The sequence below is a fragment of the Bufo bufo genome, chromosome 2, assembly GCF_905171765.1.
Source record: "Bufo bufo chromosome 2, aBufBuf1.1, whole genome shotgun sequence".
In the NCBI taxonomy this organism is placed as follows: domain Eukaryota; kingdom Metazoa; phylum Chordata; class Amphibia; order Anura; family Bufonidae; genus Bufo; species Bufo bufo.
In genome coordinates, this window is record NC_053390.1 from 100,360,651 (window position 1) to 100,385,134 (window position 24,484).

Genomic DNA, 24,484 nt, shown 5'->3' on the forward strand with positions numbered 1-24,484 from the left:
TAAAGTGTCTATAAGATGGTTATATCAGGTAGAATCTAAATTATAGAAAATAAAATTCACAACCAATTAATAAATGACATTCAAGTATATAAAAGATACCTGATATTTCTGCCAGATGAGAATTTTCTTGTATTGTGTTTATAAATCGATCAGTCATAACATTAAAACCACGTGTGTAATATTGCGTAGGTCCTACTTGTGCCGCCAAAACAGCCCTAACCTATCAAGACATAGCCTCCATAAGACATATGAAGATACCCAGGATATTATTTTCTATTCTGTGTTCTGTGTGTATTGTTTGGTTGGAAACCAGGACGTTAGCCGCAGAGTAGGCTAGAACACATTGAACGCTCTCGTGTTCCTCAAACCATTCCTAGACAATTTTTCAGAGTGGCAGGGTATAGAAATTTGACAGAGGGCACTGTCATTAGAGAATACAGTTGGCATGAATACACTTGGTCTACAACTATTTTAAAGTTGGTGGTACATGTCAGGACCAAGGCCCATGGTTTTCCAGCAGAACATTGCTTATAGTATCACACTTCCTCTGCTGGCTTACTTTCTTCCCACAGTTCATCCTTGTGCAATCTCTTCCCCAGGTAAGCGATGCACACCCACCTTGCCACCCACATGATGTGTAGGCAAATGTGATTAATCAGTTTAAGCCACCTATTTCCATTGCTCCATGGTACAGTTCTGATGCTCATATGTAGTCGCGTTTAGTGGTGGACAGGGGTCACCATGGACAGTCTGGCTAGTGTCAGCCCCATACACAGCCAGCTGTGATGCACTGTGTTTTCTAATACCCTTTTATCTGCAATGTGTGCTACAGCAGCTCTTCTGTGGAATTGGTCCAGATGGTTTAGCCTTAGCATGCTCATTTAGTTTCACATGTCCCTGTTGCTAGTTTGCTGCTTATCCATCGTTTGACCAACCTTTCCACAGGCACTTTCTACTGAATACTCGGAACAAACGACAAAGTTTAGAGATGTTCTGACCCAGTCATCTAGCCATCATAATTTGGCCCTTGTCAAGGTTTTTCAGCTCCTTACGTTTTAGTGCTCCCTTGCTGCCCCAATATATCCAACTTTTTGATCAATGTTATTCCCTTCATCTCTCAGTGGTTTTCAGAATGATGTCTCATGTAGTGGCCAAAAGCTGTAGGTCCAACAGTCTAATAATGAAGTACCGAAAGTGCTAACTTGTTACTGTTATGACTGGGTCATTTTATTCACTTTTGACAACAAACAGTAACGAGTTAGCACTTTTAATCAGCAAGCCATTAGTACCTACAGCTTTTAGCAGAGTTTTGGCTGTGGCCCGGCTACGTGGCAGCCTTGACCTGGGACATCACACGTATGCGGCTATGGTTAATCAATGTGTAATGTTATTATCTAAGGTTACTTTCAGTGAGTTTTTAGTTTTACTGCTCTTTTTAAAAAGCAAACATACTACAGTTTTTCACAATGGTGTGACCACTGGATAGAGCTGTTCTACCGCACTCCATGGCTTTCTTTCAGTACCTCAAGACCTATAAATTGCTCTGCTTTATACACCTATGATTGTGGAGACTCAATGGAAGTATTTCCTTTTGATATTCAGAGGATAATCCTTTCTCTGTAAAATAAATGGCATGTTTTAAATTTTGTCCAAATAATGTTCTTTGTTGGAATTGCTTGTGAATAAATGTTGATGGTTCTTTTTTACATAAATGAATAGAGCTGAGCCGGCTCTGCGTGCTTGTTTATGAGCAGCAGAAGGCAGAATACTAAAGAGACAGCTGAGTGTGAGAGAGCGGCGCTGCGCTGTGAATTACTGGAGGCTGTGGAGCGGAGTTCTAGGTAAAGCAGGGGAGCACTGATATTTAATTACAATGCTCAATTACCAAAAGAAAGCCCAGAGGCGCAAACACAGTGTCAGGGAGTCCAGAGTGCTGCAGCCTAGATTTAATAGCTACATAAGCAATAGCTGGGGCGGGCATGGAGACCATTATCATGTTACAAAAGCGGATATATTTTTAAATATTAACAGGTCATCTTGTGATTGCAGCAAGAACCGGCTCTCCAGAGGTCACAGGCATTAAAAAAGCAGATGAGATTTTTAATACCTTGGGGAGCATATACTGTAACCTGACACGTACATCTTATTAAACAGCTGTGGGAGTGAGAGCGTCTTTCGCTTCCATCAGAAGGTTAGATGGTGTGGAACAGCAGGGGGCAGCAGAGAATTGGGATTTTTTTTTGCATATGGTAGATGAAGCTCCTATTTTCCTATTGGAATTGCTGCAGATTTATCCAGATTTACGCAATTGTGAAGAGTTAGATGTAGTGATAGAGCTGTAATGACCATATGAACCTGTCATAAGGAAGGTGCAGCAGCCAGACAGAGGATATATGTTTCATTTATGAGGTCTTTTGGAAAGTCCCAGAATGTCTTTAATTTCCACCATTAGATTCTACGTAGGCGGAAATTACTGCTTGCACCATACTTGCTACCTTTTCAGAGTTGTCTTTCTCTGGAAAATCCCACTGCCAAAACTTTTATGGGCATGGACATGCATATTGATATTTTTTTTTTTCTTTAATGACACTGCCCCTTTTATATATATATATATATATATATAGCCTTGCACCCTTTTGAGCTGTTTGACCCCAAAAAAAATCATGTTGGTCAGTATGAGGAGGAGGTTATTTAGCCCTTTGCTTATACTTTCATATATTGGACCTACTGTCAGGATTTCAGTGTGTATGCATGGAAGACCACATATTATTGCTCTCTCCAAGTTAACTGCCACATTTTTAGAGACATCTGCAGTGAGACCCGGTGGGAGTCGGTGAAGAGTATGGGAGTGCTAGTGGTCCTGATGTAGTATGGTTATGTTAAGGTGTCCTACCTCAGTCCGTTGCTCCCTAGGGTTCAATGCAGTGAAAGGGTTGATGAAGACGAATGAGGCCAGACTTGAAACGTACTAAAGTTCTTTTACCAAGTGTAAGATTACAAACGATTTCAGTAGGCTTTAGTGCAAATTCTCTTCTGGTACCAGCAGGAGGTATGGTGGTAGGTGATGATTCTGCACTTAGATAACGCTGGCTTAGTAAGCCTGGTCTGATCATGAGGGTGTCCTTGGTCCGTTTTTCCTCACTTTATATCTAACCAGTGGGTGCTCTTTGAGCTGCTTCCTCACCCCCTCTGGCAGGAGAGGGTCACAAACACATCCTCTCTCCGCCCCATTCTCCTCACAACTGACTCAACCTTCTCAGCTCCCACCCTTTGCAGGAAGTCAGCCTAACCCATGTCTACCAAAGAGGGAGGAGGAATGGAATGGTAAGTTGCATTCCTGGCTTAGAGCACTGCCAGCCATACTCCACCTGCTGGTAAACCAGATACATAGCATGTCATACATTAAGATTACATCCAAATTATGTGAAATACAATAAATCAGTGCAACAATAGTAATCCCCCTACTCTGGAGTATTACACGTGTACTTAAAAGCACACAATGAGTTTGTCTTGAAATTGCCAGAATTTGTATTTTTTGTATTTGATGGCCATTTTCACCACCAGGAGTGTGACCATAGAGAGCCCTTGCTCCCCCACTTATGGCATTTTGTTCCCATGCTGGTGGGAAACCTCTGTTGTATTTTCAGAGGACATGCACCACTGGCAAAAACCAACTGTCTTTGGCCCAGGTACATTGATGATATCTTTGTACTATGGGCTGGTACCAAATGTGATTTTCTGACATTTGTTGAGAAGATCAACAATAATAATTTAGACCTTAAGGCTGTATTACACAGCCCGATGTGGCAGATGATTGTTGGAAGAGAAGCATTCCCTCCCGGCAAACGGCTGCTCGTTTGCGGAGGAGACTCGCTGATATTACATGCAACAATCTCCTCTGCATCATGGGGAGGAGCGATCGTTATGCCATCACTTGTCCCAATGCTGTATAGTGGTTTGCCGGTGGCAGATCGTTATTCGACACCACGATCTTCTAACGTCAAAAAGTTTGGATTGCCCGATGATCGAGCATTTGCTTGTTCAACGGGCAATATTAGACTGCAAGATGATCGCTAATGAGCGTTCATGCGAACGCTCATTAGCAATTATCTGCCAAAAAATCGGGCAGTGTAATACAGGCTTTAGATTTACGAGTGAGAACCATGAACACCAATTAGCTTTTCTTGATGTACTGGTCAAACGAAGTAAAGGGGAAATAAGGAGACAGAGGTATACCACAAGAGTACTGCCACTAATAGCCTCCTGAAATGAGATGGTGGCCACATATATGCCCTCAAGAAAGGTGTTCCCAAAAGGCAATGTCTGCCTTTTACACTGGAATTGCTCAAATATGTAATCATTTAAACATCAGGCTGATGACCTAAAATAACGTTTTCTAGCCCCCGTATATCTATAACATATTCTTAGGGGGGGCACTTGCAGAGGCTCTTACTTGCAGAACTACACAGATTTCCTAATCCCCAAACAATCGGAGGACACCTCTAGAAGGATCTGAATGATTGGCCTTTTTTTTAAAGGGCACATGAGGAGGTCAGAAATCCTAGCTAAATATTGGGCGGTTCTCAGAGCAGACACAGATCTTGCTGTAGTTTTAGGAGAAATAACCTTTAGAAAGGGTCAGAGCATAAAGGATCTCCTCCTTGATGATCATTATACTGTCCATCAGCCCTTAGAATAGGCACAAGGTTGGAACACAAAGCGCAGGGCGTGATTCAATGTGGGATATGTATTGTGGGTAACTAAATTGTGCAGACTAATTAGTTTTAAGTTCAAAGACTGGGAAACGTTACCATATCAAGGACTTCATTAATTGCAGGTCTATGGGAGTGATGTACTTGGCACAATGCGCTTGTCCTCTTATGTTAAAGGGGTTAGCCAGGAAATGATAATGATTGACCTATCCTCAGGTGGTCTGAATCCCGGCACCCCCGCTGACCAGCTGTTCCAGCTGTTTTTATGGCTTTAATCAGCAGGATCGGCCCTACCAGATATTATGTATGGCTTAATAGGATTGGTCCTGCTGATAGGTGCCTTTTAATGCAGTTTATATAATGTCAGCAGTAGGGCCAGATTACAGGTTGGGCAAAAGGAGCAATTGCTCAGGGCCCTCTAACATGCAGTTTCTTCCATCCCTACCCACCAGCTGGTGTACACTACAATCTTTCCAGAATACTCATTTCCTAAACTTATATTAAATTCTCCATTTTGTGATTGTGTTTGTACATGGGGGATTAGGCTCCTTGCTGCGCCCTTCCCCGCCACGGCCTACAGTGTACAGATACTGTTTCTAGTGCCTGTATTTTCTAGGTGGTTTTCCTCGAGCTGACCAGATCAGATGCTGAATGATAAGATCACTGGCGTCATAAAAAAGAGAACAGCAAATATTGTGAGCTTATTAATGACGAGCAACCTGACGTAGCAAATAATGCAATACAGCAGATGTAGTCATGAGAGCACGGAGCCCCATGTAGCTGTGACCTTACAGTAACCAATCAGAATTCCTGTTTAATTTTTCTGTTTCAGGCTACAAAATTATAAAGGAACTTTGCTTGGTTGGTACAGTAGAATAGTTTGTTCATCTGTGCTTTATATTTGGATATATTTCTGTTAAACTACAGTAGTAATATTCTGAATATTGACTATGCAGTGTAAAAATCTAGGGATGAAACGGAGAGCTGCACAGACTGTGAGTCCTCAGAGTCCTCCTTAATGAGTGTGTTCTGTGCAGGAATCGTGCTCTGTGTGTGAGCGTGATTCTCCGTTATGGACATTGATCGTTTTACAGGAGCATACAGCAATATAATGATTTATAATGCTGTGTGTCTCTGCATGACCTTACTTCTACAGAATTATATGGACATAATGCTGTCAGTACAATTCAGTAGATGCAAGGTCTGGCAGAGACACACAGCATTATAAATCAATGTAATGCTGTGCACTCCTGAGAAAGGATCAGTGTCCATAACGAGAAATCACGCTAACACACGGAGCATGATTTCCGTACAGGACATGCTCATCTGAATGAGGCCTAAAAGGGAATCTGTCAGCTCCAAAACACCCTCCCCTTCAAGATAAAGTGATGTAAGTGACGGCGAGTCCAATTATGTCATTTTTATCTTCATGCTCGATTATACGCCAACACTGTGCACCCACAAGCCAGCAGTTAAAATGCATCGAGAGGACTCCTCTTTGAGTCCTCTCCATTTTGTGCGTGAGCACGGGAGTCCTCTCTGCATCACACTATACACCGCTGACTCTACTTTGTAGAGTGTTGGACCTGACAGATTCCGTATAAGCTACATCTACAAGGAATGTAAGCGCTGCAGATTTGGTGCCTTAGATTTACATTTGTATGCAAATCTGCAGGGTTTTAATGAAATGTGGGAGAGATTTTCCATGATGGAAATTCTGAATCGAAACTGTCCCATGCGGACGTAGCCTTTTGGCCTCAAAAACACACCAAAACTTCATGAGAAAGCAGAGAGAGCATGGAGTCCATGCATCCCCTTTCTACAGATTAGTGGGCACTCTGTATGGCCCAGCGATATCCTCCCTTAGAAGCAATATGTATATCTAGGAGAAGAGCAGCATAATATGGCATCCCATAGGGAGCACCACCTCAAACATGTTCCAATTTATTTACAGAATCAAACAGATAAAGACTCCATTTGATATTATGGGTCCCGTACGCCTCTGTAGGTGCTAAATTGTGACTCTGTACAGCTTGGAGATATCATACAGCCATTTTCATGAGGCTTAAAGCACACAAAGGAATATTTTAGTACTAACAATAGCCTCTATAGTTTGACATGTTACCTAAATAAGCATCGAATTCTTTGGAATATGTGTTGAATTACCTGTTATAATAGAGCGGCACACTCCGCTCCAATCCTAGATCTGTTTAGTTACAAAAGAAAAGCCATAATAACTGTTCATTAAAAAAATTATTGCAACAAAAGAACAATAAATCAGTTTTTTACATGTCCTCACGCTTTTAAAGCAGGTCATGCTAAAATAGGTCACGATTGTCTTGCTTCCTGGCGTCACTGGAGTGTTTAACTCTGCTCCAGTCATTGTTCCCGATCATTCATAATAATGATCAGGAACAATGGAACAAGACACTGAGGCAAATGTGCAAATAAATTCTCCTCAGACCAGACGGTGGTACTGAGTACATCATAAAAGGTTCAAAAAATAATCAAAAATAAATCCCAGTACATCCTTTTATCTCCTTTCTTTTGGGACCATTTTTTTCCTCCCAGGTATAAAGAAGTTTCCTTTGTATCCCAGAAGCTCAGCCATGTCCCTCCACCACCTCCTCACTGCCCTGTGTCAAGCTACAAGACAAGTGGATGCAGCAGGAGCCTCTGGACTGGGAACTTAAAGTAGCCCTGGAAAAAATACTAAAAGTGGCCCAGTTTTGCAGTCTGGTCCAAACTGATGGAAGGCAGGGCCAGCAATACCATAGTGCGGCACATTATGCCACCCCAACAGAGCCAAATACCACAGTCCATCACAAAATACTGCCACCAGCAGCACAAAATACATACTCAAAAACTTCCACTGGCCGGTTGTGAGGAGGGCTCAGGTGGCCCCCTGAGCATCGGCCCACTGGGAGATTTCCCTGTAAGGTCTATGGCCAATCCGCCCCTGGGCCCATACCAAGGGGAAGTCTACATGTGCAAATAAGTGAAGAAAAAGGTCCCGGAGACAATAGAGATCCGCTGTCAGCTCTTCTTTATTAATCACATGTAGAAAACGGACATAGCCACCTCATACACTGCATGGACGTTGCCGCGTTTCGGGTGGGTACCCTTAGTCGTAACTAAGAAGAGCTCTATTGTCTCCGGGACCTTTTTCTTCACTTATTTGCAGCCTGTTACGGGAACACTCCCCTAAGGCCTCTGGAGCCGGGATTACACATTCCACCAGGCAGGTGAGCTGGATAAAGTTTTCCGGAAGTCTACATTTGAACTCATTTAGTCCAAATGGCCAAATATTAAGGCAAGACCTGCAAACCCCCTCTCCATAAATTTCCCAAGGGAAATTTCCCTGTAAGGTCTATGGCCAAACCACTCCTGCTCTAAGCTGTGTCTGTCTGCAGTAAGACAAAAATATTATGCCCTCTGTTTGCAACTTTCTAAATACCACTGCGACTAAATCAAAGGGGTTGTGTTGTCTCATACATTGGTGGCATATCGCTAGAATGCCACCAATATCTGATAGGTGCTGGTCCCTCCTCTTATCCCCAGAATGGGCCCCATAAAGTCAATGAGAGCACACTGTTCAAGCGCGGCCACCATCTATTCACTTCTATGGGAGTTCCGAAAATAGTCGAGCGCTGGCTCGGCTATTTCTAGCAGTTCTATAGAGGTAAATAGAGAGGTTGACGTGCATGCACTGTGGGCTTTTATTGACTTCTGTGGGGGTTCGGAAAGTAGCTGAGCGCGGTTGCTTGGCTATTTTTGGAAATCCAGTAGAAGTGAATGGAGAGCATTCTCGGTGTGCTATCATTCATTTTGGAAAGGGGGCGGGGGAGAAAGCATTCATAAGATAGGTGCAGGTGCTATGACGCCGTGCGCTTCGTGCCGCTGTACAGTAATACACTCATATGATCTATACGAGTGTATTACTGTACAGCGGTGGCGGCACGAAGCGCATGGCGTCATAGCAACCAATGACGCCATGCACCCAGCAGGTTGGCAGGCACGGTCCATAAAAATCCACGTATGTGTGAATGCGGCCTAAGGCTGTGTGGCGAGGCTTGGCCTATATTAATTTTTTTATGCCAGTTTTCTGGTGTCAATTAAGAGTTAAATCTGCGGCATCTCAGGGCTGCCATAGATTTCAGTTTAGGTGTAGGGAGTGCCAGAGGATCTTCCTAATTTGATGAGGCCTGCGCCTCGCCATAAATTAATCACATTCTCTGGGAGCACAGGGGTATCATGACTGGCATAGCACACACCAATCTGGATAAATCTCCCCAAACGTGTTTGACAGCAGACAACATAAACTTTCTAGTATGATGAGTATTGTGTCCAATGGAGAGGATTCTGTTAGTTGGAACTGATTTTTTAAATTGTATTAAAGTTTAGCAAGTGTCTTGTATGAGCACCTTAGGCTTTCTGGAGCAGGATAATATGTCAAGTGTTGGATTCACACCCAACAACAGAGCAACAACTTTGTATTGGGCTGTTGATGTGTGTAATCACACCTTAAAGGGATTGTCTCACTTCAGCAAATAGCATTTGTAGAGGAAGTTAATACAAGGCTCTTACTAATGTACTGTGACTGTCTATATTGCATATTGCTGGCTGGATTCATTTTTCCATCAAATCACGTTTTTATGGTTACGACCACCCTGCAATCTCTGGTGGTCGTGCTTGCACACTATAGGAAAAAGCAGTAGCCTTTGTGCTCTCCCACGGTCCCAGCCACCAGTGAATACAAGGCTGTTTTCTTCTAGTGTGCAAGTGTGACCACCACAGCTGGATTGCATGGTGGTCACAATTATGGAAACAGTATATAATGTGATGGAAAAATGAATTTGGTCAGCAAAGAAAGCAATATGGACAATCCCAATACATTAGTAAGTGTCTTGTATTAACTTTGTCTACGTAATGCTATTTGCTGAATTAAGACTACCCCTTTAAGAGGACCCTTACAAATGCTGGCCATACTCGTTAGATCAATGTTGGCTGAACCCACCAACCATCTGATATGTATGGGGGGTTTTCACAACTTTCCACCATTGGCAGATGTCTGTCGAAAGGGTTGGATTTCAACATGTCTGATTCTTTTGTTGCCAACTGTCTACCCTTTTAAAATATATGCATGCTCATTCGAGCTTGCAAACATACGATTAGGTCGGAAGCAATAGCTCTTGGCCAAGCAACTACTTAACCTACTGCTATCTAAAGTGTGTGGTCAGCCTTATATCCCAAACTTTATAAGGTTCTTGCTAACTATCCCTAACATACAGGAGTAACTAAAGTTGAAAATCCCTGTCATACGAAATTCAGTTCATACCATAATTAGGTGTGGACTGATGGTAAGGGGGCCTTGACTTAAAAATTTTCCATTTGGACTTAAAGGGATTCTCTGGGAATTAAGAAAATAAAAATACTTAAATATAACTTTATTATAAATATATTCCCAAATACTTTTCATTAGTTATAATGCCTTGTTTTGTTTTGGGAGCAATCATTAGGGGCAATAACATGGCCACCATCCTGTTAAAACACACAAAACTTGTCCTAATCTCACAGCAGGACAAGTAACTTCACAACACAGAACTAAAGAGCTGCCTCATCCTCCTCTCTGCTCTGCTTGTCAGGGATTATAATCCTGAATACAGTTGAATATGATCTTTAGCTGAATCTCTGTAGGAATGGAGCTCATGAGAAGACATGAAGTACAGAGAGGATGGACAGGACAGACTGTGGTAATGGAGACTGCATACAAGTGCTGCTGCTCATTATGCACACCCTCACCTCCTCTCTATACCTCATGTTTCCCTTATGAGCTTCATTCCTACAGAGATTCAGTTGAAGATCATATTAAACTGTATTCAGGCTCATAATCTCTGACAAGTAGGAGAGGAGGATGAGGCAGCTCTTTACGTCAGTGTTCTGAAGTAACTTGTCCTCCTGTGTGATTAGGACAGGTTTTGTCTGCACTAATAAGATGGCGACCATTTTATTTCTGCAAATGATTGCTCCCCAGACAAAACGATTCATAATAACTAATGAAAGGTATTTGGGAATATATTTATAATAAAGTAATATTTAACAATTGTATTTAAATTTTCTTAATTCCCGGAGAACCCCTTTAAGAGGTTCACATGTAGACTTCCCCTTGGCATGGGCTCTTGGGGCAATGTCCAGATGATCAGTCTGCACCCACCATTACCCATGCAGTAAAGTGTGTTTGACAATGTTTGTAGCTATAGAGTTGTGTTCTGAGAAGTGACGGTGGCATTGATGGATGACATAAATAACGTTGCACGTGCTTTGGGTTCAGTAAATAATATTTTACAATTGCTGCAGGTTTTAAGTACTCCGCTGCAGTTATTGGTTGTGGCTCGTGAGTGCAGTGGAGAGGATACATTTTATGTAGACATAAAGCTTGGTGTATGGAATGAGTCCATAGCTTTATTCAGTCTTCACTCAGGTTTTTTTTTTTGTGCAGAAAAGAGTTTGGGGAGTATAGGGCTGCTGTCACGTGTATGTGATAAAGTCATTTGAAGGGGACACAGGCTGATGAAAAATTTCAAAGGCATGAAAAGTCATAAAACTTCCACCAAGAACTGAGCAGATTTGTTCTTTTGGTCCACGTGGATAACTGATCAGATGCCTCCTGAATGTTTATCCCTTGAGATGGTGGAAGAGCTAGCAGAGTGACAGTGGGGCCCCACTCCTCCATGTGCAGTTCACTATTTGAAAAGCTTAGTTATTTTGCTCTCCATCCCAATTTTCCTTCTTTTCTTCCACTCTTAACTTTCTTCATTAACGGTGATTACTATCTCTCACCTTTGCGTAAAGATAGGGCCATGAAACACAGATGGCATTCGTGTTTTCCATCGACACATAGACTATAATGGGTGTGATGGATCCGTAAACAAGGACAAAATAGAGCACGCATCCGTGCTAAACCACAGACCCCCATACCATTTTATTTATTTTATGCACTTTTATAGCGCTGACATATTCCGCAGCGTTTTACATACATTAGCATCACTTGCTGTCCCCAGTGGAGCTCACAATCTAAGTTCCCCATCAGTATGTCTTTGGAGTGTGGGAGGAAACCCACGCAAACACGGAGAGAACATACAAACTCCATGCAGATGTTGTCCTTGGTCTAATTTAAACCTAGGACCCCAGCGCTGCAAGGCACCAGTGCTAACCACTGAGCCACCGTGCTTTCCATGCTAAAACACGGATGTGTGAATACCCACGATAAAAGTTTACGACCTGTCAATCAGGCTCTAAAAGTAAAAAAAAAATGGCTGGGTACTTACTTGAATGGGATGGAGCAGTTGTAATTACACCACACTATCACTGCAATGTCGACGAGGTGCAGGTAAACCGTGAAGAGAACGCAGCGTTTGTATGAGCACCGTGGTCACCTCTAACAGCTGATCGGCGGCAGGGCAAGGAGTCGGACCCCCGTGGATCTGCTATTGATGACCTATACTATTTTTAATGAGCACAGACAAAGTCAACTTAGCCAGGCAGCCCAAAGATGCCCCAAATTATTACAGTGGCTCATGCTTGATGATACATTTGGTGCATGGTTAAGAAAGTTATGGTTGTCTTATTTTGGGGCAGAATTTTGGTGTAAAATGTTGCGTATTAAACCAAGCCCCTTTCCCCACAAAGCCACATCCCTTTTCCATAAAATCATGCCCCCTTGGCGGATGAGGTGCGGTGGATTGTTCTTTTTGGCTTGCTTGCTTGCTTCACAAATATGTCTAAAACGAGAAGTGCTAAATGCAAGCGCAATCACAAATGTAAATGGGTGTCATTGACATCTGTGCAAACTTGTCAGTGCATGCTATATGATATATAGAGATGAGCGAAGTATTGGCCGAATTTTGTCACAAAGTGCATTTCTTTGTAAGTAGTGGTGCAGTGACAGGGAGCGGCAATTGCGCCGCCCCAGTCATTGAACACCTCCGCTATGAACTCGGCACCTGACAGGAATATTACAATGTAACATAAAAAATAAAATCATAATAACCCCCTCATCATCATTTTTTCTTGAGTAGCCAGCTTCTGCCATCTCGATTGAAGATCTTGTGCGGAATCTCTTATGCCCCGTGATGACGTCATCATGTCGGCCGGCATGGTGACGTCATACGTCACCGCACATGGGATTTCGTGTGAGATCAACATGGCGGTGGCTGGTTCTGGATGAGGCAAGTATCATTTTTTTTTTTTTTTTATTATTCTTTTTTACCACCATTCAGGGAAAATTGTTTTGCTATCACGAAGCACAAGGAAATTCGCTGCGGATCAAATTCACTTTGTGGAGTTCAATTCGCTGAACACTAAAGATATGCCGTATATACATATCTATCCTGTTCGTGCAGGGTGGCCACATCCACAGAAATTGTGACTGGATGGTTTGGAATTGCTTTGTCCATTCTGTAGCCGCTGTCCCTATGAGGAGCCCAGTTTATGCTTAGTACAATTTGTAACCTAAATGTGGGCTGTAATACATTTTTGCATGGATCACGACTATTGGAGCTCTAGAGGACACTTTTTCAGCAAGGTATTTGGACTTTAATAGAGGCAGAGCTCCCCTCCTCTGTAGCCAGGGAGCACAGACTAGTTTTTTATTGACTCAACAGACCCTACACAATCCGCATTGTGTTTACCAACTGATATCTGTAACAGACGTGCTACAAGGTGGCACTTTACCCACGAGGCTGCCTGTCCGGAACGTTTGCCTGCTATATTTGCTCACGACACACATGCCTTCCAGTCCTTGTGCATGAAAGGAGCTTTCTTTTGCAATTTCCTCGCCTATATCTGAATTATTATTTTTTTATTCGTATTGTCCTTTTTTTTTTTTTTTCTATTAGAGACCGAAGATCAAAGGTGACTTTAAGTCTTGTGAAAGTCTCTCCGAGCAGCTTACGGCACGACGTAGGGATAGTAGTGTGGGTTTTCGCCTGCTTTAGACCATACGTCTTTTTTTTTGGCTCTGTACTTGTTCCTTCTATGTGCACTCGTCTTTTCTGCTGGAGGAAACGAATGCTAAAATCACTGCGAAAGTGATCCCTCCCTCAGTGGATTGATTACAGGAACACGTATCTCCCCTGTGGGAATGCATGAATGGTATCTGCCTAACATATGACAAGGTACCTTAGACTGAGTCGCATACAGAGTACAGGCTCCAGCTAAGCACCAAGCCTAATTGTTTGTAGTCTGGATCCGCCTTTTGCACAGAGAGGTCGGGGCAGTGTTGTGAGTGTGTCATTGTAGATCTGGAACGGTATGGACAGGGAGCTGCCTGCTCGTGGAGAAATACTTGGGGCTGGCTGCATTTAAGGTGCCTTCCCATGCTGCGTTAGATGATTTGGAAGCGACTTTCACACAGCTGTAAAGTCTCCTGGACATTATCATTCAATATTATGGAGGCAAGCATTTGCCTGAGCTGAAACGATTGACTCGGTGTCAGCTTTCAACATGTCAGATTCCAATTTCTGGACCGTGCTTTCTAATTTTACGTTGCCTCACTTTAGAAACAGGAACAGGCTCCGACGCACGCAGAGGTAAAAAAGTTAGGTCGTTTTTTTTATTTTTTATTGCTGCCTGTACTTGTATGCGCTTGTTAGAAAATGTCATAACTTTGTCCGACAAAGCCGCCTGATTTTCAGTATGGACGGTTTTCTGAAATGTTTCGGCTTTACCCCCTCTGTCTTTCGTGCTTCACATTCCTGTCTTTGCCTGTGTTTGTATAGATTTTGTCCGACTTTGCACTCGCCAGAATGTGTGAAAAGTTTCTCATACTGCTTGTTCTGGAACGGGACATATAATGCACACTCTCTTACTTTAGCCGTGACCTGACTCCTAGGTTTTTCTGCTAAAAGGTCGTAGTGCAGCGTGGTTTCTCTAACCTGGTTTTTGGTGTTTTATAAGTGTAGAGTACTGTAAAATCTTGTCAGGGTGTATGACTAGTATCACTATAATAGGCATTCTCTAGTTCTCAATTTTAATGTGATATCCTAGGTCTTTGGTTGGCAACGTGATCTACTTCAGGGGCTGCACAGGTGGCCCTCAGATCCAGCTGAACTTTGAGCTTGTAGCTTGCTGCACAGTATGAGATCAGCATGTAGTACTAATAGAGCAACAGTACTAAGCTCTGTGACTAGTTCTACATCATCATCATCATCTAATTACAGGCAAGGATAAACCATGACAAGTCCATGACCCAGCTCTTATGATGAGGACCAAACATGGCAAATGTTTCATTGTCAGAACTTAGTCAAGTGCTCTGTCATCCAGGTGCCGAAAGCCTCATGCACTGACTGCACTTACACACCCATGATATGGACCACAGACATTTTGTGTGATGCCAACGTGAACATAGTTTGAGATAGGAGCATGCCACAATTTCTTCTCTCTTATGAGCGCTATTTCCAGCATCCTCAATAAGGAGTGCATCGGACCCAAGTATATAATAAAATTTGGCTTGTATACTACTTCTCCAGAACCAACTGGAAGCCATTGCTTGAGGCAGCCTATAGGCCACCCTACTAACATTGAAACCATAAGTAAGCAGTGCTGGGGCGCAAGTTATGGAGGTACGGTAATTGCACAATGATGTAATTACACTAGGATTCTTTTTTGTATATCGTATAATTTAATCTGCACACATAATTATAGGTGGTCAAGTGGTGGAGCAAGCACAGCTTTTGCACAGGGCCAAGGAGCTTCAAGGTTTGCCTCTGACAAGCCAATGCTTCTATGGAAGAATAATCCTATCTGGTCCATGAGAAAACCCCTCTGTAATATAATCTGGGGCACACAGAGGTACAGTATGGACCATAAGGATTCTAAGAACACCACATTATGGATCCATGCCAATACAGTTACGTGTGGGAGGCTTTACGGCACACACAATATGGCCACCCACCATACAAGTGTCCCACATACACCTATATTGCTCACCTATGTATTGCTCATACATTCGCTGCTGATTTCTTAAAGTTGTCGGTATCTACCAAGTTGTTCAAAATTTCCTATCTTGGTTTTAGCAATTTTTAGAAAAATTTAGTATCAAGAAATATGTTGTTATAGCCCCACAAGGTTTATGACCAAGGTTTCTTTATCACATCCTCCTATTGCATAAGCTCTGTATTACACCAAAAGATTATCTGACAGATATCTGTGGAATCATTGGTCAGATGGCCTATTACACACACAGATCTTTTCTTATACACACCAACTACTGGACTGATTGAACAGATATTGGTCAGATAATCTGTTGGTGTAATACAGCCCTTACTGTAGGATTTCTCTGAAGCTGTTCTTACTTGCTGGAATTCTGTCCCTAATCTTTTCCTATCAAAAAGCATAACCAGTCCCTGAAACTCCTTTCGGCAGGGGCGTAACTACCATAGCGGCAGACCATGTGACTGCTATGGGGCCCAGGGCAAGAGGGGGTTCAGTCTTACTTAGGATTATCTCCTCTTTTACTGGAAGTGAAAACTTAGTCAGGACTCCATATAGCTTTTTGCCATATTATACACCAACAGGAAACAACTATCGGCCACCATCTGCTACTGCTTTTCTCCAGACTTACTTTATCAAGTCTTTTCTCCCACCTCTGTGGGTGTAAGCTATTTGGGACAGAGATTCTGTTCTCTCTGGGTATCTTGGATCTTCTGTATTTTGTTGAAGCCAGTATTTGCCCCCTTTATGATGCACAGGGTCAGACTGGTCCACAGGGGAACAGGTGAATCCCCCGGTGTCCCCTGAGCAAGGTGGGTCTCTAAACTCCATCCAAGTGGCACATGGCACAATAGACTGACTGCTTTCCATGTACTGTAGATATGCAGCATACAGCTTCCCAAACTGGGCAGATTATGTAAGAAATTAGCGTATTTTTCGCCCTATAAGACGCACCAGCCCATAAGACGCACCTAGGTTTTTGAGGAGGAAAATAAGAAAAAAAATATTTTGAACCAAAAGGTGTGCTTTTGGTGAGTTTTGAACTAATGGCGGTCTGTGGATGACACTTACTGGGGATCTGTGAATGACGCACTGTTATGGGGGCATCTGTGGATGGCACTGTTATGGGGGCATCTGTGGATGGCACTGTTATGGGGGCATCTGTGGATGTCACTGTTATGGGGGCATCTGTGGATGGCACTATTATGGTGGCATCTGTGGATGGCACTGTTATGGGAGCATCTGTGCATGGCATGACACTGCTATGGGGGGGGATCTGTGGATGACACATATATATCATCTTATGCTATGTGTCATCCACAGATACCCCCCATACCAGTGTCCCTGTGTAATAAATGACCGCCAATACAGGGGGTGGGGGTCGGCATCTGGTTTTGTAATGGCAGCGGGGCCCGATGCAGTCACTGTATTCTATTACACCATGCCCCGCTCACTGTAGTAATCATATCTAACCTGTAGTCAATGTTAAACTATAGAAATGATGTGCAATCCAGCCTGTAGTAATTACTACAATCTTCCGTAGCAGGCAGTAAGCTGGGTGGGCGGCGGCAGCGTAACCTACTATGTCACGCGCCTGCACCGCCTGCTTCATTCATAAAGTGGGAGGAGCAGGCGCGTGACGTAGTGAGTTACGCCGCCCGCCTGCTTTGCCTTCTGCCTGCTACCGAAGATTGTAGTAAGTACTACAGGCTGGATTGCACATTATTTCTATAGTTTAACATTGCCTACAGGTTAGATATGATTACTACAGTGGGCGGGGCACGGTGTAATAGAATACAGTGACAGCATCGGGCCCCGCTGCCATTACAAAACCAGATGCCAGCCCCCAGCCCCTCCTCCCTCCCCGCTGATACACCCGCTGGCCGCTCAGCATCGCGGCGGTGGTGCTTCAGTGTAAATTGCAGCATTCGCCCCATAAGACACACTGCCATTTTGCCGCCACTTTTGGGGGGGAAAAGTGCATCTTATAGGGCGAAAAATACATTAGTTAAACTAGTTTATTATTATAGATGCATCAGGTGGCTGAGATGACTTTTAGGTAAACAGGCAGACCAGCCAGTATCCTCTTTCGTCAAGGACCTGCCCTCTCGAAGTCACTGGAGGGACCCCCATAATTATCTTGTAGTGTCTTGCAGGCTAACAATATTTGCATGTAGTATACAGTAGGAACCCTAGTCTGACATGGATCCGCTGCCCAGAAACAACAAATGTCTATGGGGACAAGTGATCGCAGTAGCGATCGATCATGCCCATGCAGTGGAGGTGTAAGTGCAGGCCTCATCTCCTCCGACAGGCAGGTAATTATAGAGAATGAACAGTTTGTTTCTGATTATTGCCCGCGCAGTTGGCCCTTTTTCCATATTGTTAGAGTAACTAGGCAAATTTCCCATTCGAGAGTCTAGAGGAGTCTTTACTGTGTGCATTGTGTTTCTTCTATTGATTACAACAGACGTTACCAGGCAGACATAACTACTACTCCTTGGGTGTGTACTCACCAAGGAGCCTTCCTGAAATGCTGCATTCATCAGACACAGACAGCAAGTTCACTACTTGTCACAATTTTAGGAGGGAAGAAGAATGCGACAAGCTGCTTGGGCTGGTGTTACGGGGCTGTTATAAATGCCAGGGGCATGAAAGCAACATCTGATGGAATGATCAATATCTTGTGAAGAGCCAAAGTTGCTTTTTCTGTACATAGACTTTAGCTGGTGACTCCTCTGTCTCTTGTACAGGTCATGTAGGTGGTGCACTTACTTATTGTTGGTTTATATTACAGTTTAGTAAATGACTGATCCCTTACGTAATGATTTCCTGCTTTCTTAACAGTGGAGCCTGAACTTCTGTTACCTCATTCATGCCTTCTGTTTACATTAGACTACATCATCTGCAAGTTCGAAAGTAAAGGACTATGGGGGAAGCTTATAAAGTCTGGCGTTTTATACGTCAGCCTTGATCTAATTTGCGCTGGGGTGAGATCCACTAATTTATTAAAAGTTGCACGCCTCATTAGAGATGGCCATGCGGTTCGCCCGGCGGTCGTTTAGCAGCAAACTTTGCTAGTTCGCGGTTCGCCAAACGATAGAACATATGGTGGCGCCATATTCTTTTACATTGTGAAGAACTTTGACCCATCAGGTGGGACAGGACAGCCAATGGAGACATTTCAGCACATGGACATACCCCCTACCTTATAAATAAACCTGATCTGGCCGCCATTTTACATTCAGTCTTTTGCCAGTGTAGGGAGAGGTTGCTGTGTGGAGCCCGGCAAAGACTGTTAGGGACACCAAACGCTAGCTAATAGGGCCACAAAAGTCCTTTTAAGGACTGGTATAGGTGTGCTATCGATAGGTGTGATACACAGAGGGGTGTGATATACTTATAATATACTTTCTAACATAGAAAGTATATTATAGTGCATTTATATTGTACAGCAGTTGTGTGCGGTTCTGCTGCGATACTGCAGCTACACAGAGTGCCAAACGCTATTGGAACAAATCATTTCTACTGGTGTGATATACCAGTTGCCCCCCCAAAAAAAACTGATTGAAGCAGGGGTGTGATTTACCTTCTTCCACAAATACTGCTCTTTTTATAGGGACTTTTGTCACAGGGTCATTTTGAAACTGACATGCAGAGGAAGAAGCAGGCCATTCCGCAGGGGTGGTAGGGGTCGGGCAGGTGTACCAGGCCGGAGCCTAAGTGGGAAGTTTCAGAAGGTGCGTGCGATTACGTCAAAGGATGCACCAGACTTGGTTGAGTGGCTCACTTAGCCTTCCGCTTCTGCAACCTCCTCATCCTCTGTATCTACACCCTCTTCACTCTCTGGTCTGTGCACCCCCAAAGACACCACCACTGCCATATCCCCTCCGCTCGAGTCAGAGGAATTTTTTTCACATCCATTACAAGACCTTACCGATGCTCAGCCATTCTTGGCATCAGATCAGGAAGATGAGGTATCAACGGTCGCCACCCAGCGGTCTGACGACAGTACCCAGATCATCCCAAGGAGGGTGGTCCCCCTTTTGCTGCCTACTCAGAGATCTCTAATGTCAGTGATGGTGAAGGGGACGATGATGATGTGTCTATGTACGTCACGTGGGTGCCCACAAGAGAGGAAGAGGAGGGGAGTTCAGAGGGAGAGACAGAGCAGCAGATAGGGAGGAGATGCAGACAGAACTTACAGTGCACAGGAGGCAAAAAGCAGACTGCTAATGTATCTGGAACGAGCAATCCACCATACACGGTCACATCTGGTGCTCCCAGGACACCGGCACATGGATCCACAGTGTGGGCTTTTTTTTAGCATGTCCACAGCTGACAATAGTGTTGCCATCTGCAGCCTGTGCTGTCATCGCATAAGTCGCGGTAAGCCCAATAGACCTCCAGCCACATACTTACTTGTTCTTTTATATACACTGAATGCATAGTTTTTGGGGCCTGCTGGAAAATTGATATCCTGCTGGAAAATTGATATCCAATGACCGTGTAATCTACCTTCAGCCACTTTCTTGTTCTTTTATGTACGCTGAATGCATAATTTTTGGGACCTGTAGTACACTGGCCTGCTGGAAAATTGATATCCAATGACTGTGTAATCTACCTCCAGCCACATACTTACTTGTTCTTTTATGTACGCTGAATGAATAATTGTTGCGGCCTTGGAGGAATTCAACACCAGTGACGACCACGTATTATCGAATTTCAACTATTATCATTAGAGGTTTTTTCAAGATGGGAGATTTCGTTAGCCATGTTTTTAATCCAATTTTATATTTTTAGTTCTTTTAAACATATGTATTTGACCTGTATTTGTACTGGCCTGCAGTAATATTTGTATCCATTGACCGCATAATGTACCTCGAGCCACATAATCAGAAGTTCTTTTATGTCAGGTGAATGCCTAATTTTTAAGGCCCGTACTACCGTGGCCTAAAATAAAAAATTTCTAGGCTACAACAGCGCACATTTCAGAGAATTTCCCTTTTAAGACGCATAAAAATGTCCCCTGATTAAGATACATATTTTTTGTTGGAATTTTGTCATTGATCCCCCTCTAGTATGTCACTGTCAATGTTGTGGGACTATTTGTGCACTTCTACTCAGTATTTGGTGTCTGCAAATATGAGCTGAAGGTTTTTCAGGTTCGCCTGCCATTAAAGTGAATGGAGCCCGCCGCGAACTTGCGGTTCGTGAACATTTGATCGCGTTTGCGAACCGTCCCATGTTTGTCCATCACTACTCTTAAGAAAGTCAAATCTACAGCAGCTATGAACTGACTCCGATTTGAGCTTTAATTGCACTAGTATATATTAAATATACCAGGCTAGCATTGGGTAAAACGGCCAAAAGTTGGCCAAAAAGTTGCGAGATTTTTGTGCATATAGGGCTTTTGCAAAGATTTGTGACTTTTTGATACCACTCTTCTGGTGCACACCGGTTGATAAATTCCCACCAATGTATGTAATGTATTTATATTCATTAGTCGTCTTTGTGAAGACCCTTTTACACGGGTCAAAGATTGGCTGAATGATCGTTTCAATGAATAGCCTGGCAACTACCTAAGAAATGAGCAAACACTATTGTCATAGATCGGACCGTTTATGTGGGTATGAAAATCATTGTGCTAACGGGATGTACTTGCCGGCAAGCTACGTAATTCCGCGAGAAGGGGTTTGAGCAAACAATCGAAAGAACCATGGTTCATTTAAATCCCTCTCGATAATTGTCATTTGAAAATGAAGGTAAAAATGAATGCTGATCGAGTAACTGTATCGCCGATCGCTCTTGTTTGGGAAATACGTCCACCTGTGTAAAAAGACCCTTACTATTGAATATACAAAACTGAATTGAAATAGAGTTCTGTTTTTTTGCCTTAATTAAGACCCTGTCAGAGACCAGTAATTATATATGACATACCAGTTCTACAATCTTGGGAAGCTTCTTTTGATCAGAACAGACTGATAAATGTGCCAAAAATAACACAAAATCCATGCTATGGAAACTATCTATAATAACCTATTTCCCAAAGAAGAAAGAATTAAACAAGGATAGAAAAATAAAAAGACAATAATGGGTTGAGCGATTCTTTGTTAAGGCAGCAAATTACAACCCCAACTTAAAGGGTTTGTTTAGGACTAGTTATAGATGTCTGCTTTCTTCTAAAAACAGCACCACACCTGTCTACATGTGGTGTATGGCATTCACTTCAGTGGTTCTGAGCTGCAATACCCGAAAGAACTTAACCTATGTGTGGGGCTGTTTTTTTTAAAATAAAGCAGCCATGTTTTTCTAATTCTTGACAACCCCTTTAAGTAATGTCCACTTTAGAGTCAGTACCTGTAGATGAAGCACACCTGTCTCAAAATTGCTTCAGGGCACTGTTTTCTCTACACCACTGCAACTGAGCTATTCAGATTGGCTTCTGTTTATTAGCGCAAGCCCATCGCAAGCTCACCATGAAGTCAGTAGATAGAAAGGTGATTTCCATTATATCAGGATAGAATGATGGAAGAAAAGACTAATAAACTGGGAAAAATAAGTTAATTGTCATGTATAAACCTGGGCAAATGCGCCTAAGCAGCTTGGACAATCAATGTTGTGGGAAAGTAGGAAACGTGTGGATTTTAACTACATCCATTTTTCTAGCGGTGCCAGATATATATGTTCTGATATGCGCTTTGCTCCTTTGATCAGTTGTTGAGCGGTATTCTTTTTGTACCACTTGGTTATGCCCTGCAGTGCACCAAAGCGGCCAGTGATTTGGCTGCCACATGTTGTTGACGTGACATCACTGCTGCAGCCAGATAAATAGAGCCAAGCCTGGAGACCTGTGGCGGTGGCACAGGACCTGCTAGGAAAATACTGCTCCGTTCTTTAACTAGTGTCATCTGGTTTCTTGATGGAACTGGGCAACCCCTTTAAGAGGCCTTCAATTCTTGGTAAATTTGGCACATCTTAATCCAGTTAATTGTTTAAAGTAAGACTGGTGTAAGAAATGTCAGTCTTAATAAATAATTTCCCCCGTCCATATCTCTGTATGGTACTCGTGCTGTCCATGTGTGCTGGTTTTACTAGGAGTAGCACAGTGTTTGATCCTAGGGATTACTTTATGTAAGTAGGGGGGCTACCCATTTGGCTGGACCTCTAAAGCAAAGATTACTTAACTGCTTTCTGGCGTTGGCTCCCCACCCTGTCTCCTCCAGGCCTGCAGTGCATTGGTTTGAGATTGCTTCAGCCAATCACTTGCTGCAGCGGAGACCAGATTCCCTTGTGTCATGTGAATATTTGTCATGAAGTAAGGTGAACCAGTCACCGCCTTGGCTAGTGATTGGGGGCCTAGCCGAGCATTGCAGACCTGGAGAAGGAGTAGGGAGCCGGCGCCGGGAAGCGGGTAAGTAATCTTTCCCTTACAGGTCCAGCCAAATAGGCGGGCATTTGCCATAAACCACCCATTCTTTCACAACTCCTATAGGGCCCCAGGCCAACAATCGGGCAGTGATCAGGAAGAAGCATCGTTCCCAATAATTGCACTTTTTAAAGGTGCAACTGATCATTCGATGATCGAGCTAGTGCTTGTTCATCGAGTGACGGTATCTCTGGAGCAGACACCTACCGGTATATAATTGTTTCTAGGCAGCAGATCGTGCTGTTTAAACCATGATTCCGTATGGAGGTTAGTGATCACAGTAACGATCCCTTATTCCCATACAGTGAAGGTGATTGCTGCATGTAACTTCAGCTCTCAATTCTTCTGACGATCAGTCAATTATCAGGAACAAACTCTGTGTCGTCCATGTAAAAGGACCTATAGTCACTAAATAACGTAAGCATTTGCTTGATGACATTGTGCAACCTTCTGACCTTAGTTTACCCTTAAACAGTCATGTCTATACACACATCTTACATGCAAGACAAAAGAACTTTGAAGAAGAAAGACTGTACAACGCCCTGTTTGATTGTTGGCCATCTATAAGCTCTAATATTTGAGCAGACATTTGTAAAAAGCGGCCTGCTATTAATATTCTCCTGGTGTGTTGTCTTCTCCCGATTCTGCCTTCCATTAGAGCAATAATTCAAACATAAAAACACAACTAAGCTAAATAAAGGGTACGAACAGTCACCCACCAGCCCTGTGAATTGTTTTGTTTTCAGTAATTGGATTAATCACTGATACCATTTGTAGCTGCGGGGAACACATCTAATCTTTTAATTAAAACTCAATCTTTTCAATCTTGTTTATTCGAAAGCTTCTGGGTCACTGCTGGCTGCCATTCAGTTGACCTGCAACACAGTATACGCGAAATCTTGTGTGCCGATCACATCTCCACATCACCAATTGCACTACTGTTTTCCTTCCCTGGACCACAAGATAGACATAGACTCTAGGTAAGAAGAAGGTCCAAGGGGGGAGGGATTTTGATTTATTTTACCAAGCGGGTACCTATGAATACACAATGGAGATGGGGTCATGTTTCGGTAATATTCCTTTTTTTTTTTTTTTTTCTAGTATACCGGTAATTTTTGGGCTATTTAAGAATTTCTATTTCTTTTAACTTAATTATTTTTAATCGGGCCAGCAATTTTTCCAGCTAAGAGATTAAAGTGGCTACGCGACTTATTGTAATGACATAATTGTCAAGAACTGAGCTCCAGATTGCTGAGAACAAGATAAGTACAAGCTCAAGCATCAATTTTGATTTAGTCTTTCATAAAATATGACACTGTTCCAGCAGGATACTTGGATAAAGGAAAAAGAA

At 43.0% G+C, this 24,484-nt stretch overlaps 1 protein-coding gene across 4 annotated transcripts in view; it reads left to right on the plus strand.

Annotated features, from left to right (window-relative positions):
• LOC120992394 (microtubule-associated serine/threonine-protein kinase 4-like) overlaps window positions 1-24,484 on the plus strand; it is a 301,883-nt gene that overhangs the window by 125,686 nt on the left and 151,713 nt on the right. The window contains exon 1 of one of the 4 annotated variants that reach the window (XM_040421358.1): window positions 13,859-14,302. The exons of 2 other annotated variants lie outside the window; for them this stretch is intronic. The gene's annotated coding sequence lies outside the window, so the exon portion shown is untranslated. Of the gene's footprint in view, window positions 1-13,858; window positions 14,303-24,484 lie in introns of those variants that run through there. One more of the 4 variants, XM_040421361.1, reaches the window with a different exon arrangement.